Below are 12,435 nucleotides of genomic sequence, written 5' to 3'. Positions count from 1 at the left end.
AAGCAATCTTGGCGGCACGACGCTCCAATTCCTCCTCGGGGGTGAGACGAGGAGTGGTCACTTGATCATCTTGAGCGCCGTCTTGAGCTTGTTCTTGATCTCGAGGAAGCTCTTGATCTTGAACTTGCTCGGAGGAGAGAACTTGGCCTTGGGAATCACTTGATGTTACAACACCATCTTGAGATTGACCTTGCCCTTGGTCTTGTTCTTGAGGTTGAGGGCCTTCACTTTGTTCTTTGGAAGCGTGTGGTTCTTGGGTTGGTGAAGGTTCCACTTGAGTGGAACGTTGTCCTTCTCCTTCAACCACAAGGGGTTCCTCAATGGGTAGGATATGACCAACACCCATTCTTCTTATGGCTTGGGGAGGAATTTCATCACCTACATCACAAGTACCACTTTGCTCCACTTGGGAGCCGTTATTCTCATCAAACTCCACGTTACACGTTTCCTCAATAAGTCATGTGGACTTATTGAGAACACGGTAAGCATGAGAGTTTGTAGCATAACCAATAAATATGCCCTCATAAGCTCTAGCCTCAAATTTAGACAAACGACCACCTTTCTTGAGAATGAAACACTTACACCCGAACACCCAGAAGTACTTGAGGTTGGGCTTGTTACCGGTGAGTATCTCATATGGAGTCTTGTTCAAGCCTTTGCGGAGGTAGAGCCGATTAGATGCATGACACGTGGTGTTGATGGCTTCGGCCCAAAAGTTGTAGGGAGACTTGAACTCCGCCATCATGGTCCTTGCCGCATCCATCAATGTCCGGTTCTTCCTCTCCGCTACACCATTTTGTTGAGGAGTATAAGGTGCGGAATATTGATGCTTGATTCCCTCATCACTCAAAAACTCATCCAAGGTGTAGTTCTTGAACTCGGAGCCGTTGCCACTTCTTATAGTCAAGATTTTTTATTGTGTTGTCGTTGAGCTTCATTTGCAAAGTCGATGACATTTTGTTGGGTCTCGCTCTTCCTCTTGAAGAAATATACCCAAGTGTATCTTGAATAGTCATACACAATCACCAAGCAATACTTTCTACCGCCAAGACTATCAAAGGATGGAGGCCCAAAGAGATCCAAATGAAGGAGCTCCAAAGGCCTCTTCGAGTAGATGATAGTCGTGGGAGGGTGAGCCTTCTCATGTAGCTTTCCTTCGATGCAAGCACTGCAAGCACGATCTTTGGCAAAACTAACATTTGTTAGTCCACGGACATGGTCCCCCTTGATAATACTTTGCAAAGATCTCATATTGATGTGGGCTAAACGGCGATGCCAAAGCCATCCCACGTCAACTTTAGCCATTAGGCATGTTGTGGTCTTAGTGGGTCGCTTCGAAAAGTTAATCACATAGAGACCGTTCTCGACATGCCCAACAAAGGCTACTTTAAGAGTCTTGCTCCACAAGAGGGCCACGGTATCAATATCAAAGAAAGTGGCAAAGCCCATGAGTGCTAGTTGACGAACGGAAAGTAAATTGTATGCAAGGGACTCAACAAGCATGACCTTCTCGATCGTAAGATCATGAGAAATGACAACTTTACCGAGTCCCAATACCTTAGAGGACGAGGCGTCACCCACTCGATGTTGGTGGGCATGGATGGAATCTTTTGCACGTCCACCACCAAGTCCTTGCTTCCGGTCATATGATTAGTAGCTCCACTATCGAGTAACCATGATCCCCCATCGGAAGCAAATGCCTACAAGAGATCAATGCTTGGTTTTAGGTACCCATTTTGTAATGGGTCCTTTGATGTTTGTAACAAGGGTCTTAGGAACCCAAATAGACCATTCAATGTACTCATAAGGAGAACCAACAAATTTGGCATAAACATGCCCATCTCTGGCACGGCACAACACATAAGAAGGGTTAAAGTCGCCGGCTTTGTTGGCAGTGGAAGCTTTGCCCTTCTTGGCACCACTACCCCTCACGGAGTTCTTCTCCTTCTCCTTAGTAGCACCCTCTCCCTCCTTCACAAAGGTTTGCTTGAGGGGAGGAGGTCGTTTGACCTTGTCATTCTTCTTCTTGTTCTTGGACTTGGGCATGTACCCAATCCCTTACTTGGCCACAACTCCCTTTTGATTGGTCAAAAGGTTGTTGAGGTTCTTCTCGCCTTGTATGCAAGACACAAGACCTTTCTCAAGTTGTACCTTTATCTTAGCGTTCTCCTCAACAAGATGCACATGCTCACAACATGGGTTAGTAGCATTTGCATTGTCAATTAACATCATACGAGGAAAAGTGGCTTTCTCCTTGGTTAGCTTTACTTGAAGTTGATCATGAGACTCTTTGAGGCTAGCATGAGCACCCTTCAAGACCTTCTGAGCCTTGTCAAGTAGATCAAACTCTTCTTTGAGTCTAGCAAGATCAACCCCAAGCTTGGCCTTCTCGGAGTTTAGCACACGAGAGACAACAAGAGCATGATAAAAATCTTTCTTTAACTTAGCATGATCGACATTGTGTGACTCCTCAAGAGCCAAACGAAGACCACGCTCTTCCTCAAGAGCATTGGAAAGATCTGAAATCTCATCGGCATAGTCACGACTATGCCCCTCCATCTTGGAGATAGTATCTTTGTGAGCCTCGATCATGTCATTGGCTTCACCAAGTTATTCCAAGAGAGCAACAAAATGCTTCTTGGATTTACCTTTGAGTTTACCCATAAAAGACTCGAACTCATTTTCTTCCACATTGTATCCCTCATGTTCATCAATGCAATCCGTCAAGGAAGGATTATTAATGATGGTAGTTTTGATGTTGGGGGTTACCTTGTTGGTGGCTTTAGCCATGAGGCACTTGGCGGTGATGTTCTCATTGGGTGAGTTGAAGAGAGACACTTGTGGAGTTTTTGCAATGGCTACGGAGGCCATGGCAACCGACTCACCATCTTCATCATCATAATCCTCCTCATGGTACTCTTCTTGAACCACCAGCGCCTTGTGAGGGATCTTCTTGGGGAAGTTGCTCTTGTTGGGGAAGGACTTGGCTTTGTCCTTTCGGATGAGCTTGCCACCATTGTCTTCCCTCTTCTCATACGGACATTCCGCAACAAAATGGCTCACATTGCCACAATTGTAGCAAGTCCTCACATGTTGCTTGCTCTTCGTGCCACTTGAGTTGTTCTTGTTGAAGTTTGGCCTTGAGTTCTTCTTGCTCCAAAATTGCCTTGAAGCAAGTGCCATGTGTTCATGATAGGCATACTTTGTATCTTCGGGGTTGCTTTCCTCTTATTCCTCTTCTTCTTCTTCTTCTTAAACACAAACCTTGGCCTTCAATGCAAGGTTGGGCTTGTTTGCCCTTTGAGAGCGAAGCACCGCATTGTCGGCGGTCTTTTCCAAGATGTTCATAGCCACAAACTCATCCAACACTTCACTTGAGGTCAAGGTGTGGAAGTCGGGCCTTTGACGAATGACGGAGGACATGGCCTTGTGGTAAGGCATCATTGCTTTGAGGAATTTGCGCTTGATCCAATTGTCATCCGTGTCCTTGCTCCCATGATCTCGGAGTGAGACCGCGAGTTTGATTACTCTCCGATAAAGCTCACGAGGTTCTTCATCTTATTTCATAGCAAAATCATCGGCTTCATCTTGCACTACTTCATAGTTGGAGCGTTGAATGCTTGCGCTTCCCCGGTAGAGACAGACAACACAAAGCCATGCATCTTTGGCCAAGGCGAATGGCCAAAGATGAGGTAGATCTTCGGGAGGAATTGCATCTTGGATGATGAAGAGAGCATTCTCATTGAATTGATTATCCACGGCTTCTCGAGGAGTGAAGTTGCTTGGGTCAGGCGGATAGAAACCTTCTTCAGTGATTCTCCAAAGATTAGTATTCACATGATTTAAATGACGCTTAAAGCGATAAACCCAAGAATCAAAGTCCTCATTTTTCACAATCTTAGGGGAGGACCGGCATGATTCAAATGAGTGGAAGGAATCGGTCCACCATAAACAAGTGGTGGTTCCACATGGGCAAAGATGTCGGTGCCATTTTTACCACTAGAAGAAGGAGCCTTTTCACTACTAGCTTCCCCGTTGTCGAAGTTAGCATCCGTCACCTTGTCGGTGGGATCACCCACTTTCAACGGTGCGGTGGATAGTTTAAGCCCTTCAATGAATTTAGTAAACATGCTTTCAACCTCGGTCGTCATGGAGGTTTTCAATGTCTCCAAGGCCACATTGAATTCCTCATGAGAGACCGAGGTTCCCCCATCGCCCGTAGACGAGATCGGATTCACACTGGAGTGTTCCTCCACACCGTCTACGGTATCAACCATACTCTTCGGACGGTAAAGTCCTTAGTAAAGAGACGAGGCTCTGATACCAATTGAAAGGATCGATATGGTTGACTAGAGGGGGTGAATAGGCAACTAACAATTTTTAGCTTTTCTTTACCAAATTAAACTTTGCATCAAATTAGGTTGTCTAGATGTGCAACTAGGTGAGCAACCTATATGATGCAACAACAACGAACACACAAGCAAGCAAGAGAAGTAACGCTAATAAGCTTGCACAAGTAAAGGTGAGAGATAACCAAGAGTGGACCCGGTGAAGACGAGGATGTGTTACCGAAGTTCATTCCTTTTGAAGGGAAGTATGTCTCCGTTAGAGCGGTGTGGAGGCACAATGCTCCCCAAAAAGCCACTAGGGCCACCGTATTCTCCTCATGCCCTCACACAATGCGAGATGCCGTGATTCCACTATTGGTGCCCTTGGAGGCGGCGACCGGACCTTTACAAACAAGGTTGGGGCTATCTCCACAACTTAATCGGAGGCTCCCAACAACACTACGAAGCTTCACCACAATGGACTATGGCTCTGTGGTGACCTCAACCGTCTAGGGTGCTCAAACACCCAAGAGTAACAAGATCCGCTAGGGATTGGTGGGGGATTCAAATTTCTCTTGGTGGAAGTGTAGATCGGGGCCTTCTCAACCAATCTTGAGCAAATCAACAAGTTTGATTGGCTAGGGAGAGAGATCGGGCGAAAATGGAGCTTAGAGCATTAATGGAGCTTGGAGGTGGAAGAGGTAGTCAACAAGAGGGAGAAGACACCCCTTATATAGTAGAAGAACAAATCCAACCGTTATCCACCAACTCAGCCTGCGCAACGCGGTACTACCATACTAGAGGCGCGGTACTACCGCAGGGGCACGCGGTACTACCGCGGGGCACCGCGGTACTACCTCCCATGCAGCAGAGACCTGACCAGCCCAAAAAGCTATACAGCAGAGGGCGGCAGTACTGCTGGCGCGGTACTACCGCGCCCCCTTGCGGTACTACCGCAAGGCAGGGACTGACCAGATGTGGGAAGGCACGGATATAATAAATTACATCCATGGCTACTTCCGCTGAGTTAGAGTCGATGCAAAAACCCGATACGGTAGTACCGTAAGCCAGCAGCGGTACTACCGCGCTAGGCGCGGATGAAAAAAATTTCATCCGCCCCTTACTGCCACATACTTGCGGAACTAAGCCAGATACCACGGTACTACCGTGCCAGAGCGCGGTACTACCGTGATGGGTGTCACCCACTAGGGAGAAGGTGACAATATCTGGACTCCGGCCACAGTACTACCGCTTGCCAGGAAGCGGTACTACCGTCGGCACTTGCGGTACTACCGCACCGGAGGATGGTACTACCGCAAGGGCCTGTGGTACTACCGCTCTAAGGAGCAGTACTACCGCACGCCCTAGTTCAGCAAGCACGAGCAATATTTGCATAGACAAGGAGAACATGGGATGCTCCAAAGGCTAGAAGAAAAGGAGGAACACAGGAAGATGTGTACATGATGAATCCGCCCACCCTTTCCAACGTGGACCCCCTCTTAATAGTACGGCTTCCCTATGACTCAATTCCATCGAAAAGAAACGAAGATAAACGCCGTCTTCCATAGCCTTTGAGGGGAACCCAATCATCTTGTTCCTTAGTCAATATATATCTGAAATATTCGATGCACATGATTAGTCCGCAAAAGTATTGTCATCAATCACCAAAACCAACTAAGGAATAAAATGCCCTTACACTAAGTTATCAACATGTGGTGGTGGTGGCGGGTTGTTGTTGTTGTTGCCTTGGTTCTGGACTAGTAGCTGCATCAAGGCATTCTGCTGTTGGATCAACTGAGTGAGCTTCAGTGGGAAGACAAATTCGGGGTCACTTCTCGGAGGCATCTGATGGGTTTAGAGGGAAGAGATTTGAATAGAATGAGGTCTAAAGAGAAAGCACTACCCATATGCACATGAGACAAACACATTCATATCACACCACTCAATTCAAACAAGGGCATACAATCGATCTAGTTATCGTTACAAAGATACTCGGACAACTACTATTTACATGGGGGTAATTCTACTGATAACATGGTGGTCATCTAGAAATTTTGATCGGTGGAAGACTCCATGATATCCGCTCCAGCTTCGTCTACGTAATCATCATCACTACTGTCGGGGTCGGGGTCGGAGTCGATGTCATCGATGGTGATGTAGTCCTCGGGATGGTCGTCATCTCCTCCTGGCGCGGGGTCTCCCATGAATACTCCTAGCTTCCTTGTCAGGTCGTCATTCTTTTCTACTAGTATTGTGATTTCCTCCTCGTATCCATCACGTGTAGACTTGAGTTCCCCTTCCAGCTCCATGTTGCTAGTCATCAACTTCTTCAGATCTATCATGCTTGCGCACATTTGGTTCTCCTGGCGACGAATGTGCTGGTTTAACTCCTGGATGAAGGCTGCAATGGATATGTCCCTCCTGGTGCTGATCATCTCCCATTGCTCATCTCGACGCCCACATATCTGGTAGATTGTGTCCTTAAGATCCTTGTTGTAGACTTTGTTGATGCGTCCCATGGCGATGTGGGATGTCATGCTCTTTCCTAGACTCCAGGTTGGTGCATCAAAAGAAAACTCTATGGACTCAATAACTGGCGTGAATGTCCTTCCTGGAACATGAACTCGAATCATCCAACGCTCCTCTTCTGGTAAAGTGGCAGTGTAGGTCCCGGTGAAGCTTGGTATTCTGATATTCAGGTACCTAGTGACTTCCTTAAGGTGTCGTCCAAACGATGTGTCTTCATCTGGTTGAGCAAACTTGTTCCTGGGGTCCGCCATCTATAGAGTGGAAAATGGAGAGGAGTCAGAAATGAGTAGAGAAGAGTGACCTATGGCTTATCTTAGTGGTCGCGTCCTATAATCAGCGTGTGCTCTGATACCATCTTGTAGTGATCCGACCTCAAACGGTCAAACCTCTGTGTATAAGTGTCATCCTTGGTCGGTAATGCTAACACACACAGTACTTGAAGGATTTATAACAGAGTGCAATCACACACTTAATACATCGATAGTCTCAAGAGAGTACTTATTACAATAATATGTCTTAAGTCCATCTAAATAAGATAACAGCGGAAGGCTTCGAAGATATAGTGAGTCCATCAACTCCAACAGCATAGCTGAGTGCACGACAACGACCTAGCGCACCTTACTCTTTGTCTGAAAAGTCCGCAACATAATACGTTGCAGCCCAAAAACGGGTCAACACATGGAATATGCTGGCAAAACAACACTGTAGAGCAAATGAACAGGTAACAGGTATAACTATATGCATATATGGCTGGTGGAGGCTCTATGGTTATTATGTTTTTGCGAAAAGCCAATTTTTTCCTACAACAAAGGGATATATTTTGTTTAACTATCATGGTAGTTGATAAACATTGAGAAGGTTCCTCCAACTCAATCTCAATTAAAAGTAATTAACAGCCCAACAATTTAATTTAGAGTGATGAGATCAAAACAATAATTCAAGAACCAGATACTCAAGATGTCCATAACCGGGGACACGGCTAACCATGATTAGTTTGTACACTCTGCAAAGGTTTGTGCACTTTTCCCCACAAGACTCGATCTCCTCCGTTGGATTTCTCGCACTACACCGTGTTTGAGAAACGGATGACCGAGACACAGTCTTTCTAAAGCATTAACTCTTTACTCTGGGTAGACAGTACCACCTACATCCCCTACATCTGCTAGCCTACCACTGAAAGAGGTCACACAACTTACTCAACTATGCCAGAGCCCATAATGGCTTGTGGCTGCACACGGAAGTTTCTAGCATGAATTATCTTATGATCCCTTTGAGCCTGGGTGGCAAACCGTAGGATGATCGCACGGGTACTCCGGGATATTCTAGGACAACACTGGATTCTCTAGGTGCCCAGGCAACCACTGGGTCCTCCAGGGTGCCTCAACCAATCCATCCAGATGTGTATTAAAGTAGCCACCTTGTTAACCATTAAAAATACTCTCACATCTGTCAACGATCACTCAACCAAACCACGTCTACGAGCATAGCATAGCAGTAATAGCATAACATAGAAGTAACTCCTATGGTTTGATATAAAGGACAATAGGTTCTACCTCATCATCTACTTCCCAATACCCACATGTTATCAATCCTACTCATGCAATGTTTGAGTGTTGAAACTAATGCATAAAAACTGGGTAACAAAGGGATATGATCAAAGTGTTACTTGCCTTGCTGACGACCGCAAACCCTAGAGACTCGTAGTAGTATGCTTCGCACTATGGAAATTCTATCGCAAACAAACAATAGCATACATAAGCACTCAAGCATAGATGCAAGGGTAAAACTCATAGGAGAAAGTCCAAACTGAAAGTTCAACTGAAGTGCTTTGATTCGCAAAAAAGAATCAATCAAATCGGAGCTGTGAAACTCAAACTACGATCAAAAGAAATTTGAAAACAAATCTGCTTGAAACCAAATTTTAATTTGTCAAAACCATGTTCAAGTTGATTAACTGGAAAGAGGGGTTCGAGACAAAGATTTTGGCGTTGGTTTCACTGGATTTGGACGAACGGTTAAAAAGTTGCGAGGGTTTGAAGATCAGGGGCTAATCTGCGATAAAAATAATCGCGGATAGGTCCCTGGCGAAAATAAAACAGAAAAAGAAAAATCTATCGGACGAACGTCCGCTAACAGAGACAAACAAACGAATTCGTTCGTTAAAACAAACTAACGGGTGAACGTTCGCTAATTAGCGAACCGGTCGGAAAAAAATAAACCGAGAAAACGAGAAAACCCTAAAAACGATCTAGGTTTTACCTAAAACCGGCGAGAAAAACAGGCGGGTCGGCGGCGGTTTTCGGCGAGGCAGCGGCTTGGGGTGGCGGGGCTGCGGGCGGTGCGACGGCAGCGCGCGGGCGGCGGCGGCTGCAGTAGCTGCGGCGGCGCGGCGGAGCAGCGCGGCGGCGCGAGCGGGCGGCGGCGGTTGCGGCGGCGGGGCGGGACAAGGGGCAGAGGGGGTCGGGACCGGCCCTTTTAAAGGGGGGCGTCCCGAGGTGGTGGCGGCGTCACGGAGTCCTTCGGGACTCCGGCGGTGTGTCCGCGCCGGACTCCGAGCGGGAGGAGACGGTGGCGGCGCGATGGGCCGGCTGGGCTTCGGCCGAGTCGGTTCGGAGACTTTTAAAAAAAATTGCTGAAGAAGAAAAAAATCCTAAATAAATATAAAAAAATTCTAAAAATGCCAAAACAATTTTCACCGTCTAAATAAAATATTTAGAACAAAGTGAACATTTTTCTGGCCTAAAATGCATATTTTTCTAATTCAAATAAAATAGCGATAAAATCCAAATAAATGATTATTTGATTTTAATATTTTTCCTCCAATATTACCCTCTGATTTTGGAGAAGTCATTTTATCTCCTCTCATTATGTTGATATTTGAAATATTCGGAGAGAAAAGTATTAGAACCAAAACGATCCTCTTTTCAAATTTGAGAAAAATTCAAATATGAAAATAATGAAATCCCCAACTCTCTCTTTGGGTCCTTGAGTTGCTTAGGATTTTCTAGGATCGCAAAAGAACTGGAAATAAAATATGATATGCATATGATGACCTATGTATAACATCCAAATTGAAAAATTGGAATGTTACAGTATTTTGGGTGGCTATCTGATGTATTGGGAATATTTTGGAATGTATAGAGGTGGAATTAGGTCAAGAGGTGCCACGAGGGACCCACAAGCCTAGGGTGCATGGCCCCCATGTGGCGCGCCTAGCGAGCTTGTCGCTTCCTCGTGGCTCGTCTGGTCTTCTCCTGAACCTTCTAGGGTCCCTTCTGGTCCAGAAAAAATTAATCCAAAGTTTTTTCTCCTTTTGGACTTTGTTTGATATTGATTTTTTGAAAAGCAAAAAAATAACAACTGGCACTGGGCACTAGGTTAATAGGTTAGTCCCAAAAATGATATAGAATTGCATATAAAACATCCAAGATTGGTAATATAATAGCATGGAACAATCAAAAGTTATATATATGTTGGAGACGTATCAATCTCCTCTCTCTCTCTCTCTTTTCCCTCAAAAAGATGCAAGATTCATGGGAGGAACGAAGAGAAGACAATGCTTCTAGAGGTCAACAATGGAGGAGAAAGCTTGCCCAAAGTCATTGGGAGCAATGCGGAACAAGACCTCCTTTTATAGAGGGGGCTCGAATCCAACCGTTATACATACAGCATGTTCTCAAGCGGTAGTTCCTGCATAGCCCGTGAGTATAGCCAATACTGGTGCGGTAGTGCCGCTGGAGCGGTACTACCGTCCATCAAAGCGGTACATCCACTTCCGATCACAGGGCACAGAGGAACATTAGTATTGAAGTGGTGCCAGAACGGAAGTACTGCGTTAAGCGGTACTACCATGTAACAACTGTTCAAGTACCACGAGAGCTGAACAGGGCAACATAAGCTCAGATATAGGCAGAAGTAGTGGCGGTAGTTGTTGGGGAACGTAGTAATTTCAAAAATTTCCTACGCACACGCAAGATCACGGTGATGCATAGCGACGAGAGGGGAGAGTGTTGTCTACGTACCCTCGTAGACCGGAAGCGGAAGCGTTAGCACAACGCGGTTGATGTAGTCGTACGTCTTCACGATCCGACCGATCTAGTACCGAACGCACGGCACCTCCGAGTTCTGCACACGTTCAACTCGATGACGTCCCTCGAACTCCGATCCAGCCGAGCTTTGAGGGAGAGTTCCGTCAGCACGACGGCGTGGTGACAATGATGATGTTCTACAGACGCAGGGCTTCGCCTAAGCACCGCTACAATATAACGGAGGTGGGTTATGGTGGAGGGGGGCACCACACACGGCTAAAAGATCAAGAGATCAATTGTTGTGTCTTTGGGGTGCCCCCTGCCCCCGTATATAAAGGAGTGGAGGAGGGGGAGGGCCGGCCCTCTCTATGGCGCGCCCTAGGGGAGTCCTACTCCCACCGGGAGTAGGATTCCCCATTTCCTAGTGGAACTAGGAGCCCTTCCAAGTAGTAGGAGTAGGAGGGAAGGAAAGGGAAGGAAAAAGGATAAGGAAGGAAGGGGGCGCCCCCCCTCCCTAGTCCAATTCGGACCAGCCCATGGGGAGGGGTGCGGCCACCCTTTGAGGCCTTTCTCTCCTTTCCCGTATGGCCCATTAAGGCCCAATACGAATTCCCGTAACTTCCCGGTACTCCTGAAAATACCCGAATCACTCGGAACCTTTCCGATGTCCGAATATAGTCGTCCAATATATCGATCTTTACGTCTCGACCATTTTGAGACTCCTCGTCATGTCCCCGATCTCATCCGGAACTCCGAACTCCTTCGGTACATCAAAACACATAAACTCATAATATAACCATCATCGAACTTTAAGCGTGCGGACCCTACGGGTTCGAGAACTATGTAGACATGACCGAGACACGTCTCCGGTCAATAACCAATAGCGAAACCTGGATGCTCATATTGGCTCCTACATATTCTACGAAGATCTTTATCGGTCAAACCGCATAACAACATACGTTGTTCCCTTTGTCATCGGTATGTTACTTGCCCGAGATTCGATCGTCGGTATCTCAATACCTAGTTCAATCTCGTTACCGGCAAGTCTCTTTACTCGTTCCGTAATACATCATCCCGCAACTAACTTATTAGTTGCAATGCTTGCAAGGCTTAAGTGATGTGCATTACCGAGAGGGCCCAGAAATACCTCTCCGACAATCGGAGTGACAAATCCTAATGTCGAAATACGCCAACCCAACAAGTACCTTCGGAGACACCTGTAGAGCACCTTTATAATCACCCAGTTACGTTGTGACGTTTGGTAGCACACAAAGTGTTCCTCCGGTAAACGGGAGTTGCATAATCTCATAGTCATAGGAACATGTATAAGTCATGAAGAAAGCAATAGCAACAAACTAAACGATCAAGTGCTATGCTAACGGAATGGGTCAAGTCAATCACATCATTCTCCTAATGATGTGATCCCGTTAATCAAATGATAACTCATGTCTATGGTTAGGAAACATAACCATCTTTGATCAACGAGCTAGTCAAGTAGAGGCATACTAGTGACACTCTGTTTGTCTATGTATTCACACTTGTATTATGTT

The sequence above is a fragment of the Triticum urartu genome, chromosome 4A (assembly GCF_056163025.1).
Source record: "Triticum urartu cultivar PI428250 chromosome 4A, HENAU_Tu73, whole genome shotgun sequence".
NCBI lineage: Eukaryota > Viridiplantae > Streptophyta > Magnoliopsida > Poales > Poaceae > Triticum > Triticum urartu.
Note: the sequence above shows the minus strand (reverse complement) of the source record.